This window comes from Pan paniscus, chromosome 8, assembly GCF_029289425.2.
Source record: "Pan paniscus chromosome 8, NHGRI_mPanPan1-v2.0_pri, whole genome shotgun sequence".
Taxonomy (NCBI): domain Eukaryota; kingdom Metazoa; phylum Chordata; class Mammalia; order Primates; family Hominidae; genus Pan; species Pan paniscus.
Window position 1 is genome coordinate 96,769,952 of NC_073257.2, and position 14,544 is coordinate 96,784,495.

The 14,544-nt window shown below is 37.9% G+C and overlaps 1 pseudogene; it reads right to left on the bottom strand.

The window, feature by feature from the left end:
- Nucleotides 1-310: 310 nt before the first annotated feature.
- The window catches only part of LOC129393137 (uncharacterized), a 96,819-nt pseudogene continuing 82,585 nt past the window's right edge, over nt 311-14,544 (bottom strand).

Here is a 14,544-nt window from a genome sequence, read left to right on the forward strand (position 1 = left end):
TCTGTTCTTAGAGTTATTATAAAAATTAAATTATTTAATACCTATAATGCTCTTGGAATACTGCCTGGCATGTTGTCAGCACTATTAAGTATATGAATCCTATATTACATAATTGTAGATTGCTTCCTTTGAACTATGTTGTGAGTATGGAGGTTATAGAGGTGCCTGATGCACGTGTGCAGATGTAAAGTTTGGTCCTGTCACTGAGGAGATTTCAAAAGTGCAATATTCAGCAAAATACTGCAACTTAAAGTTGCAAGGGAATCATGTAGATTGTCCACTCCACATAGTCTATAATCACTATTTAAGATCAATTTGGAGAAGGCTTTCCAGGGGCTTTGTGCAGTCTCTGACAGCAGCTATCCTGCCGCACAGGCTCTTCAGGGACTTGGGTGAAGATATAAAGGGTGTGCCCATTGGAGCTATGGGGGAATATATACAGTACATGTTTGTTTAAAACAAGTCAGATCCCAAAAGGTGTGGTTCAGCTTAAACTCTTCTTGCTTGTCTCACTGCAGCTCCTAACACTGCTCTCCTTTTAGTGTTAGGCTACACCACTTGGGTGTTTCTGTGCACACTGCATATCCTTTCCTTGTGCTATTCTTTCTTCCCAGGTGTTTGGGGAATGCTTCTTTTGGGTCATTAGCCGAATAAAGCCATTCCTCTCTGGGGCATCTTAAAGGCCATTATACTTTAATCACAACCCAGGAAACCGCCTGCAGCTCTTGGAGGCTCAAGGCAGACCCAGGGCTTTGTTGGAAAATCCCAGCTTTGCCTTGGATGGCAGGATGAGGTCAGGCACCTGTCCCCATGGGCTCAGTTCACACATACACCTTTATTTCACACTGAGCAACACGCTGTCAAACTTGTGAAGAAAAAGGATCTTCTCACTCTAGTGAGGACCTGCTCATACCCCAATTTGGCTATACCACTTGCCTCTGCACAGCCATCTGTGCCACCAGTGATGAAGGGCATCTCATTTAAGGGTTTATTAAACAGACTTAATTAGGCAGGGAGACAAGGAAATGGCTTTATTATTCTCTCTCACTGCATTCAATTCCATTCTGTTTGCTCTTCCTTCCCCACCACAGGATTGAATCTAGGGATGGTCTCACAGCATTTCTGATCTGTTTTAGATACTAGAATAGTCATGTCTTCAGGTATTAGCAAGTTGAGATATATTTAAATTAAAGCTTCCTTCCCAGACACAGAGGAAAGCCTCTCCTCCTCACCTGCTCAGGCCTAGCTGTGCTCATGGATCAGAGTTGGGATTGGGCTGGTTCTGCTCCTTCACTCTGCATAAGCATTGTCCTACCTCTTCCACATAGTCTGACTCCCTCTGCATCCTGCTGGATTTGGGCTTGGAGGAGGGAGCCATTCCCTCATTCAACAAATATTCACTGTGTTTTAAATTTACGTCTGGTACTGCTCAGAGTTCTGGATATAAACCCTGATGATAACGTCCTGCTTCATGGAAATTTTTTCAAGCAGGGTGAGGCAAAATGTGTTAATAAAAATATATTGAATCTTAAGACAATAGGAGGTGTGGGGGAAAGTAAGGCAGAAAAGGGGAACAGGGATTTCTGGCAAGGGGGTTTGCCATTTTATATAGAGTGGTCAATGAAGGACATTCTCGTTAAGTGACATTTGGGAAAAGATCTAAGGGAAATAAGTGAGTGGGTCATGGAGAAATATGGGGAAGAAAACCCAAGCAGAGGAGACCTTGTATTCAAAGGACACAAGATGTGAACATTGAGGCAGAGAAGTAGTGAGGATAAGATGGAGTGAAGTCATGGAGATGTCAAGGTCAGAAGTGGAGAGGCCAGTTGAGGGATTATTGCAGTAATCTAGGAACAGGAGGAGATCTGCACAGAGCTTGGCATTGCCCATTACCGACTATCTTCTGAAGGTAAACCAGAAGCTGGAGGTTTAAGGAGCAGGGAGAAGATGTGAAGGAGGAGATGAGGGAAGGGAAAGAACTAGGGAATTGTGGTTGCAGAATTGCGGCAGTCCTAGGGGCCCCTTGAGGTTGTGGTCATTAATTCAAACAAAAACAAGTCGGCTTGGTTTTACTTAGGTGACATTCTACAGCCTGAGTGCAGAACATTTTTTCCAAAACATAATTTTGTGGGTTCTTTGGAGACTCCCGTATGAGGACATCTAATGTAACTGATTCCTTTGTGCCTCTTTTCCATCTCTATGAGGCAAAACAATTCTGGGATCTTGCATTTTGGCAGGACACCATCTTGTTCAGGATCCTTTAAAAGTGACTTGAGATTTTATTTTATTTGCACTTCCCAGAGCATTCACATGCTTCTTGGGAATTTTGCATTCTTTCCTGTCATTGGTGGAGACATAGCTGACCCCCTGTTTTCCTCTCTTCTTGTTCAACTCTTGTGGCTGATTCAGACCTGTCCAAGTCAGAGTCCACAAACTATCTCGTTGCAACCCACACTTTAGGGGATACATGTTAAGTTCTTCCAAGAATTTTCCAGGCTTGATCCGGACAAACTGCTATGTTTCTGCAGCCTAGAAAGTACTGTCTAACTAGAGAATAAGATGGTAACTTCCTTTTTGTGGAAGTACAGACTTGGATCTCTTTTTAGTCTTCCTTAAAAAAAAGATTGCTAGGATAAAAGCACGACACCTGTGTAATAGGACACCTGCATACTATATACTATAGTAATAGAACACCTGTATACTCTTTACCCAGATTCACCTATTGTTAACTTTTTACACCATGTACTTTATCATTTGCATGCTCTCCCTATATAGATAGATAAAGAAGTCTATTTCTGTCTTTATTTCCTCTTGAATACTTCAGTGTCTATTTTCCAAGAAGAAGCATATTCTCTTATAAAACTACAACACAGTTATGAACTTATAAAAATTACATTGATATAATTATTTAATTTTAAATCTAATATATCATTTTGTACTTTAACTTAGATGTTGATTTAATAATGTCCTTTAAAGCATTTTCCTCCTGAGTACAAGCTCTGGTCTAGGCTCAGGTATTGTGTTTAGTTGTTATGCCTCTTTATCATCCATTAATCTAGAATATTTCCATATAATTTTATGACACTGACATTTTTGAAGGATACTTTCCCTTTCTTCTAAAAAATAAAACATTTCTCATTTTGCATTAATGTAATGTTTCCTTCTGATTAGATTGATGTTGTGTATTCTTTTTAAAGAACTGAGATAAAGTTCATTTACCACAAAATTCATTTTTTAAAAATGGACAATTCAGTAGTTTTTAGTTCATTTATAAGGTTGTGCAACCATCACCACTGTCTAATTCTAGAATATTTTCATCATTCCAAAAATAAACCTCTTATTGATTAGCAGTTAGTCCCTATTCACTACTCCCTCCAGCCCCTGGAGTCCATTAATATACTTTAATTCACCATGTATTTGCCTATTCTGAACATTTCACATAAACTCTGTTGTACAATGTGTGACCTTTTGTGTCTGGCATCTTTGATTCAGCATGTTTTTAAGGTTTGTCCTGGTAGTATGTATCAGTGCTTTCTGGATGAGTAATATACAATTACAGGGAGATACAACATTTGTTTAGCCATACATCAGTTAGTGGATATTTGAGTTGTTTCTACCTTTTGACTATTATGAATGATACTGTTGTGAACATTCATGTACAAGTTTTTGTGAAAGTATGTTTTTATTTCTCTTGGGTATATACCTAAGAATGGAATTGCTGGGTTATAAGGTAACTCCATGTTTAACTCTTTTAGAAACTACCAAAGTATTTTCTAAAGTGGTTGCATCAGTTTACATTCCTACCGACAATGGATGAGGATTCTAATTCACCCACATCATTGCCAACACTTCTTAATGTCTGTCCTTTTGATTATAGCTATTCTAGTGGGTTTGAAGTGGTATCTATCTCACTATGGTTTTAATTGTCATTTCCTCATTTCCCTAATGACTTTTTTTTTTTTTTTTGAGACAGAGTCTCACTCTGTCACCAGGCTGGAGTGCAGTGGCGCAATCTCACTGCAACCTCTGCCTCCTGGGTTCAAGCGATTTTCCTGCCTCAGCCTCCTGAGTAGCTGGGACTACATGCGCATGCCACCCCGCCCAGCTAATTTTTTGTATTTTTAGTAGAGACGGGGTTTCACCATGTTGGGCAGCATGGTCTCCATCTCTTGACCTCATGATCCGCCCGCCTCAGCCTCCCAAAGTGCTGGGATTACAGGTGTGAGCCAATGTGCCCTGCCTTCCCTATTGATTAATGATATCAATTGTCTTTTCCTGTGCTTACTGGCCACTTGTATATCTTCTGTGGGAAAATGTCTTGTTCAAATTTTTTCCCCATTTTAAAATTGAGTTGTCTTTTTATTGTCAAGTTGTGTTCTTCATATATTCTGGATACTAGACCTAGACCCTTATCAGATATGTTTGCAACTAATCACTCCCATTCTGTGAGCTTTTAATTTTCTTAACAATGTGTCCTTTAATGTACAAAAGTTAATAATTTTGATGATATCCAATAAATTTTTTCGATTATCTATTTTTTTCTTTGGTTGCTTATGCTTCTGGTATCATATCTAAGAAATTGTTGTCTAGATCAAGGTCATGAAGATGTACTCGTATGTTTTCTTCTAAGAGTTTTATAGTTTTAACTTTTAAATTTTGGTATTTGATCCACTTGAATTAATTATTGTACATGGCAAAAAGGGAGATCCAACTTTATTTTTTTGCAAGTGGATTTCCAGTTATCCGAGCTCCAACTTTTGCAAAGACCATTCTTTCTCTATTGAATTGTTATGGAACACTTGATGAAGATCAATTGACCATAAATGTATGGGGTTTTTTTATGGACTCTCAATTCTTTTCCATTGATGTATATGTTCGTTCTTATGCTAGCACCACATGGTCTTTACTACTGTAGCTTTGTAGTGACTTTTGATATTGGGAAATACAAGGATTCCAACTTTGTCCTTCATTTTCAAGATTGGTTTGCTATTCTGGGTTTCATATATTTTCATATAAATTTTAGAATAAGTATGTCAATTTCTGGAAAAAGGGCAACTAGAAATTTGTTTTGGTTTATTTATTTTTTATTTGTATAAATATAGGGGATACAAGTGCAGTTTTATTACATAGATATGTTACATCATGGTGAAATTTGGGCTTTTAGTGTAACCATCACCTGATTAGTGTACATTGTACTCATTTAATTTATTGTCTTTCACCCACCTTCCACTCTCACACCCTTCTGAGTCTCCAGTGACTATTATTCCACAATCTATGTCCATGTACACACTTTATTTAGCTTCCACTTATAAGAAAGAACGTGTGGTATGTGACTTTTTGTTTCTGTGATATTTCACTTAAGATCGTGGCCTCCAGTTCTGTCTATTGCTGTAAAAGACATGATTTCACTTTTTTTATGGCTGAGTAGTATTCCATTATATATATATGTGTGTGTGTGTGTATATACATATATACACATACATATACATACATACATATACACATATATATACATACATATACATATATATGTATATATACACATACATATACATATATACGTATATATACACATATATATGTATATATGTGTATATATACATATATACACATATATACACATATATATGCATATATGTGTATATACACATATATATACACACACATATATATTGAAAAAAAATATATATATATTCAATAAATAGTCCTCAGAAAACTGGATTGCCATATACAGAATAAAACTGGATCCCTATCTCTCACCATATAAAAAAATTAAGTCAAGATAGATTAAAGACTTAAACATAGACTGAAAATTTTAAAAATACTAGAAGAAAACCTAGGAAAAATTCTTCTGGACAATGGCCTAGGCAAAGAATTTATAACTAAGACCTCAAAAGCAAATGCAACAAAAACAAAAATAGACAAATGAGACTTAATTAAATTAAAAACCTTCACATCAAGAGAAACAGGCAACTAGAATTTTAATAGGAATAAATTAAATTGGTAGAATAATTTGGGAAGTATTGCCATATTAAAAATATGAAGTCTTCCAATCTGTGAACACAGGATGTTTTTCATTTATGCAGGTCTTTAATTTTTATAATTACATTTTTTGGTTTCAAGTTTTTCACTTCTTTTGATAAACTTACTTGTACACACTTTATTTGTATACTATTGTAAATGAAATTGTTTTCTTAATTTTATTTTTGAAATGTTCATTGTTAGTGTATAGAAACGCAGTTGATTTTTGTATACAGAACTTTTATCTTGCAACCTTGCTGAATGTGTTTCTTAATTCTAGTAGTTTCTTTGTGAATTTCTTAGGAGTTTCTGTATGTAAGATCATGCCATATGAGAATAGACATTTTACTTCTTTTCCAAACTGGATGCCTTCATTTCTTTCTTTTACTCAATTGCTCCGCCTGAAACTGCCAATACAATGTTGAATAGAAATGATAACAGCAAAAATATTTTTCTTGTTTTTGATATTAGGAGCAAAGCTTTCAGTTGTTTACATTTATGTATGATGTTAACTATGGGTTTTTCATATAGAGTAGTCCTCCCTTATTTGTGATTTCACTTTGCATGGTTTCACTTTGCACAATTTCAGTTGCCTATGGTCAACCGTGGTCTTAAGATATTATATACTGTAAAGCATTTTGAGAAAGAAAGAGAGATCCTACTCACATAGTTTTTTATCACAGTAAATTGTTATAATTGTTCTATTTTATTCTTAGTATGGCTTTTAATCTCTTACTGTGCCTGATTTATGAATTAAACTTTATCATAGTTATGTATATGTAGGAAAAAACATAGTGTATATGTAGGGTTCAGTACTATCCACAGTTTCACGTCTTCACTGGTGGTCTTGGAACTTATCTTTCATGGATAAGGGGGTACTATCGTATGCCCTTTTTCAGATTGAATTTCCATTCTATTCCTAGTTTGTTGAATTTTTTTTATCATAAAGGGAAGAAAGTTTTGTCAAATGCCTCTTCTATGTCTATAGAGAGAATTCGTGAATTTTCTTCCTTATTCTATTAATATTATTTATTACCTTGTTTGATTTTTGTATGTTAACCAGCATTGCATTCCTGGATAAATCCTAGTGGGTCATGGTGTAGAATCTTTTTAGTATACTGCTATATTCAATTTGGTAGTGTTTGTTGAGGATTTTTGCATCTATATTCATGAGAGATATTCATTTGAAATTTTCTTTACTCATAATGTGTTTGCCTAGTTTTGGCATCAAAGTAGTAAGATGGAGAGTTCTTTTTCTTCATTTATGTTTTTGGAACATAAATGAACATAAATGTTTGTAAAGGATTAGTTTTAATTATCTTTTAAGTGTTCGAAAGAAGTCATAAATGAAGCCATGTGGCATTCTTGTGCTTTTCTTCATGAGACTTTTAAAAATCTATTTTATCTAGGTTCTAATTCATTGACACATAATTTTCCATAGTATTTCCTTAAAATCCTTTTTATTTCTAGAAGGTTGCTAATAGTTTCTCCTCTTTTCATTTCTGATTCTTAGCAATTTGACATTTCTTTCCTTCTTTTTCTTGTTATTCTAGCTAAACATTTGTTAATATTGCTAACCTTTTTAAGAAACCAACTTTTATTTCACTGGCTTTCTATAATGCTTTTCTATTCTGTTTTATTTATTTGAGCTTCAATCTATATTTCTCCTTCCTTCTGCTTGCTTTACATTTAGTTTGCTTTTCTGATTCCTTAAGTAAAAATTTAGTTTATTGATTTAAATTTCTTTTTTAATATATGCATTTACAGTTATACAATTTCCTCTGAGTACCACTTTTGCTGAATCTCATAAGTTTTGGTATTTTATGTTTTCATTTTCATTTATCTTAAAATATTTTCCAATTTTCCGTTAGATTTCTTCATTGACCCACTGGGTAGTTAAGGGTGTTTCATGAGATTTCTTTGTATTTCTGAATTTCCGAAATGGCATTGTGTGTTAATTTCTAACTTTCCATTGTGTTTGGAGAATATATTTTATATGGTTTTAATCCTTTAAATTTATTGAGACTTGTTCTATCACCTAACATAGAATCTATCCTTGAGATTGTCTCATGCATACTTCAGTAGAATGTGTATTCTGCTAATATTGGATAAAGGACCCTGAAGGTGTCTGTTAGGTCTAATTGGTTTCTAGTACTATTCTTCTTTTTTCTTGTTAGTTTTCTGTATAGTTGTTCTATCTATTATGAAAAGTGGAAGTATTGATGTCTCCGACTATTATTGTTGATGTGTATTATTTCTTACAACTGCGTAAGAATCTACAATTATCTGTAAATTAAAAAGTTAAATATTTAAAAACTATAAAGTTTTTCAATTCTTAGAGCTCCCATACCAGCTCTTTGCTTGGCTTTAATTGTTGGGGACATTTCTTCCCTTTATTCCTCTCAACTTGAGAGCCTTAGCTAAACTGCTAAATCAAAAGAAAAGTTGCCATTTAACATCCTGTTACTGAAGTGTCATGATGAATCAGATGACAGCAGGCAGAGAAGGAAGCAGCGGCTGAGCTCTTGGCATGACTGAGTCAATCTAGGAGGGATTGTCCAAATGCAGTACTGATTAGGTATCAATGTCTGCTGAGTGGAGTCTCAATTATAGGTCAATAATAAAGGTAGAAATTGAACTTGTTGAGGTCAGGGTGGTCAGTGTAGTCCAGGTGGGGTTGAAAATTAAAAACTAAGTGGGGACAATGGGTATCACTGTGTCAAAGATAAATTGGGTAGTTGCCAAAGTGGAGATCAGGAGATCTCCCAAGTCAAAGCAAATGATTCTTTCTGGGAGTGCACCTTGATTCTGGCAGTCCTTCCTGATACCTTATTTCAGGCTGCTTTTATTTATGCTCTGTGCTAAAGGGAATGTTCCTACCCCTTTAAAGGTACCTAGGACTTCTAACAAACAGGGAGTTCCCTGTGTGCCTGCAGGAAGCTGACGCCTGTGTTTGGTCACACAGACCACGTAGGGCCCAAGTTGTCTGAGCATCTGGCACGGCCTCCAGCTCATAGAAGAGACTCAACTAAGGTATCTTCCTGTTTTTTCTTCTCAGGTTGTGGTGTGTCTTGTATGCCAGCCAAATTGCATTGAAATTTATGTATGCACGTACGTATGTATTGCCTTTGGGAAATCCTTGAGATTCTGCTTGGGGTACAACGTGATATAATAAAAATAAGTCATTGGATCCCTAAACACTGAGCATGCCTAGCTCTAAAAGTTACTGAAATTTAGGCAAGTTATTAAACTTCTATGTGTGTACATATGCTTGTACATTAGCCATGTAGGCATGAACACCTATGCATAATTGCATATACTGGCACATATACACTGGAGGGTGGCTGATGCAATTATTAAATATATTATTTGTAAAGTACTAGCACTGTGTCTGATGTTCAAAGGATGAGAGCTTCTTAGTATTTTCTCCCTCTTTTCCTTCCCTTCTGCTTTCGTGTGTGTGTGTGTACCTCAGAGAGAAAGAGTAGTAACTCACTCAGTTGGAAAAGAAAGCTGAAAAAACACAAAAAACAAAAAACAGCGATTGCCTTGGCTTTAGGCATTTCAACCTATAGCTTTAACAATTTTGTTCCTGAAAGTGACCATTTCTTTTAGCTAAACTGTGTGGAACAGAGGCTTTGACATTAGGTACAAGAATAGGTAGAAGAGTGTTACTGCTGGTAAGGGCTCATTTTGCCTTATAAAATAGATGTGAGTGCAACCTTTTCTGAGCAGAACTAGATGTGGTCCCTGGACAGACCCCAGGCTGCATGTGAAAACTGCAGCACTGTTTTTTCCCTTTCCCCTCTCCGTGCTCTCCATCCTCATAGAAATGGTGGTTGTGCTGCTGCACCTGGATTTTGTTACCGTGGTTACAGATGCAGTCCCTGGTGGAGAAGGGGAGGGAGCCGTATTTTTATAAGGGCAAATTGTACTGACATTTAGATTGGAGGCATCACAATGAAGAACGACTGCTGGAGAATGGATGAGCATGTGTTCCCTTTGCAAGTGGGATGTTGGGAAGACTCCTGCCTCCTGCCCTTTCTCAATGTTTGTGTGTGTGTAGCGGGGAGGAAGGGGTGTGGACTCAGCCCCTAACATATTCAGAGGACCAAGATTCTGGTCGGGAATAGAAAAAGAGCCTTTTTCAGTGAGATTTTGAGGGGTCAGGGCTGAATTAGAAGTTTCTCAACAGATGCTGTAAATTATATCAAACCATAGTCCGATCTGAATAGAAAGCCAAATCCCCAAAGCCTAAAGGAAATGGAAAGGGTAGCCAAATGTAAAGAGCTGGCAATGATGTGGCAGAGAGGGAGTCAGCAGTCTGAGGATGAGGAAGACAGGAGCAGTACATGGTGCGCAGATTAGAGCCTTACCTGTGGAAGAGACTCATGTTTGCAGCCTGCTTCTTGGGAGTGGTGCCTGCGTGGGCTGGTGGAACTTATTTACTAGGGGGAATCTAGCTGAAGGATGCCTATGTCATTTGGGACGTGGAAGAGCCAACCAGGCTGCTGAGCTGGGGCTTCTTCCCCATCCTTACAGAAAATGATGTTTTTAAGGATAAATCGGTTGCAAAAGTTTTCTTCTGATCAGTAACAGGCTTAATGTATATAAAATGTCTCCATTCACAGAAGTGCAATTGTCACTGGATCTTCCAGTTTTCCTTGTTGGTTAGCCAATCAGTCAGTTAGTCAAAAACATCTACGAAGTTTTCACTTCATGCCAGGGCTAAAGGGCTAAAGGTGCCTAAGGTTGAAATGCTATTTTTTTTTTCAATTTTTAATTTCTGATAATTTCAACTTTTATTTGAGATTCAGGGGTACGTGTGCAGGTTTGTTACATGGGTATATTGTGTAATGCTGAGGTTTGAATGATTGATCCTGTCACCCAAGTAGTGAGCTTAGAACCTAGTAGTTTTTCCATCCTTGCCTCCTCCCTCCCCCTCTTGTAGCCCCCAGTGTCAACTGCTGCCATCTTTATGTTCATAGTACCCAATACTTAGGTCCTGCTAAGTGAGAACATGCAGTATTTGGTTTTCTGTTCTTGTGTTAATTCACTTAGAATAATGGCCTCCAGCTACATCCATGTTGCTGCAAAGGACATTATTTTGTTCTTTTTTATGGCTGCAGAGTATTCCATGATGTACATGTACCACATTTTCTTTATCCAGTCCACCATTGACGGGCACGTAGGTTGATTCAATATGCTTGCTATTGTGACTAGTGCTGTGCTGAACATGTGTGTGAATGTGTCTTTTTGGTAGAATGATTTATTTTCTTTTTGGCATATACCCAGTAATGGGATTGCTGAGTCAAATGTTAGCTCTGTTTTAAGTTCTTTCAAAAATCTCCAAACTGCTTTTCACAGTGGCTGAGCTAGTTTACATCTCCACCAACAGTATTTAAGCATTCCTTTTTCTCTGCAGCTTCACCAGCATCTGTTGTTTTTAATAATAGCTTTCTGACTGGTGTGAGATGGTATCTCTGAAATGCTATTCTTTTGTTCAACCTCAGTATCCTCACCTTAACTCAGCATCCACACTCAGAATTTAAGCATACTCTCCCTAAGGACAGGAATTGGGTTACAGGATATTGGAGAATGACAAACACAGAGTCGTGGAAAAAGTCTCTGATTGGCTATTGATCTAGCCTTGGCCTTCAAGCAGGCAGATGTTCACGGGCTCCTTGGAGCCCCTGTGCCAGTTGCCAACTCAGCCAGCCAAGAGTCCAGGACTGTAGATAGAGGGGCTGCTTTGTCCACTCTTAACTTGTATTTCTGATATTGTGGAAATTAACTGGAACTGCTTATTAACATGAATACTTGGAGAGATGAAGAACTTGTGTCTTCCATGTTCCCATTGGTCGGTCTGGAGAGAATGTATTTACCAACTTGTGTGTATAGACGAAGTGATATAGACTTCTGTTTGTATGTTCTGTGTATACATTTAAGTGGGCGCTTGCATGTGTTCATGAGTGCAAATGTGTGTGTGTGCACTTACATACGTACATAGGTAAAAGGCTTCTGGATTTGAGCGTTGAATATTCTCTCTCTCTCTTTTTTCTTTCTTTCTTTCTTTTTTTTTTTTTTTTGAGACAGAGTTTCACTTTGTTACCCAGGCTGGAGTGCAGTGGTGTGATCTTGGCTCACTGCAACCTCCGCCTCCCAGGTTCAAGTGATTCTCTTGCCTCAGCTTCCCAAGTAGCTGGGATTACAGGTGCCTGTCAACACACCCAGCTAATTTTTTTTTTTTTTGTATTTTTAGTAGAGATGGGGTTTCACCATGTTTGCCAGGCAGGTCTCGAACTCCTGACTTCACATGATCTGCCCGCCTCAGCCCCCCAAGTGCTGGGATTACAGGCATGAGCCACCACACCCAGCCAGAATATTCTTCTTATTAGCCCTGTGATCTTGAGAGACCAACATTAGATCTTTCAGCCACAGTTTTCTCATCTGCAAATAGAAATAATTAATCCTATTTCACAGGCATCTTTGTGAGGATTATGTGTAGTAATTAATATAAAGCATCTGGCAGATGTCTGGTACAGAAAAGGCAATTAACAAATATTTCAGCTCTCCTTCATTATACACTGCTCCCTCTCCATGGACATGGAAAAGCATACCTCGAATTTTGTGTCATTATTCTCAATTGATGGAGGAGCAAATGGCCCTCAAAACAGGCATATCAATAGCTTGAATAGTAGGCAATTTATGGAGTTTTGTGAAAGCATGTTCACATACTTGCTGTCCTCATGATATCCATTAGCTAAAGTAAAGCAGTCAAAATCATCTTAGTTGTTGACATGCAGAAGAAAAGTGGGAAAGCACAGAGGAGCTATTAACACAGATTGCAGTTCCTGGTTCATGTATCTCAAGCACTCTGACCTGGCCAGAGGAGGATAAGGCTGCCCCGTGTACAGTGACAGTCACGTACAGATAAAGTGCCTGTCCCCTTTCTTTGTGTTTGGCTGCAACTGGTCCATTGACCCAAAGTCTTGCAATGTTACCCTAAATTGGAATGGTGCATATTGAATTCCCATTCCCTCCAGACTGAAGCAATTATCAGCTTGTTGCTTCATGCCAGGCAGAACAGGCGTACTGGAGCAGATGGGAGAGGCTCTCATGGTGCTTCCTATCTTGATAGTAGCCAGCAGAAGGCCCCTCCTGATGGCCCATTCACTGGTAGGTGACACCAAAGCCTGAGCAGGAACCTCCACTTGGTTCCTTCTGAGAGGTGGTTCACACTGTTCTCACAAGGGCTGCTCCCAATGTTTGGTACTCACAGCCCACCTTTCATGGAGGTTCATGTACATGTGTGTGCTTACATCTTCAGCAACACTGAGCAAAAGCCGTAGTGGGGTCTGTAGTTATTCTGGTCAGATGCAATGGTCATTTTGTTGAATTCAGGAGCACAAGGTTAAAGAGAAGAGCTACAGCTTAAACTGCAAAGAATAGGATTTAGGTTAGAGATAAGGAAGAATAACTTGTCTCTCTGGCTAAGTCAGCACTAGAACAGACATGCCAGAGTGTTGGCTTATCTCTCCTTATGGGATTTCCTTTGTTGATCTGTCTTGGCCACTGTTGAGGCGGGCAGGGGTCAGGGAATGAGCTGAACAGAGGTAATGGCCCTTGACACAGGTACAACTAAAAGGCTGAGATATTTACTGCAGCAGAACTACACTAATTTCTTATTTGTCACTACACTGCCAATTTTCCTTTTTGACGTTAATCCTTTAAAATCATTTTAAATTCTTTATTCTATTAGAAAAAGCAAAGCTCTGATCTAGTAGACTTTCATTAAGTTATATTGAATGAACGAATATATCATCTCTATGCCTGTTTAAGGCCTAAGTATTTCTTCTTCTTCTCTAGAATATACCTGATCTCTGATAGGTTGAAGTATTGTTAAAGACTGTTTTGTAATTCCTATAGAGAGACATCCAATGAGTTCTTAAAAGTCTTCCAAATTTGAATTAAATTAAACTATGAACGGAAACCTGTTCTAATGTAGTATCCTGTCCAGCTGAGCCTCTCTTTCAAAAAGTGCAAGTCCACTGTTCCATTTCTAACCCTGTCATGTGTCACTTACATCGTCCACCCCAGCACTACTTGCCCATCCAAACCCTACCCATTTATCACATCCCTGTTCATGGCACGATTCCTCATCACTCCAGCCCATTGACCCACCTCCTCTAATGCCCAGAGGGTGTAATTGTCTGAGCAAGTGTCAAAGTGTGAGTGTTGAAGCCCAGTCAACTGGGTTTGAATTTCATCCATAGACAGTGGCCACAAAATGATGTTTTGGTCAATGAAGGACTTTATAGACAATAGTGGTCCCATAAGATTATAATGGAGCTGAAAAATTCCTATCACCTAGTGATGCCTTAGCCACATGCTGCAAGGCATTACTCACATGTTTGTGGTGATGCTGGTGTTGACAAACCTACTGCACTGAAAGTCATATAAAAGTAGACCACAAAAAAGAGATTACAATTATGTACAGTGCACAATATTTGGTAATGATAA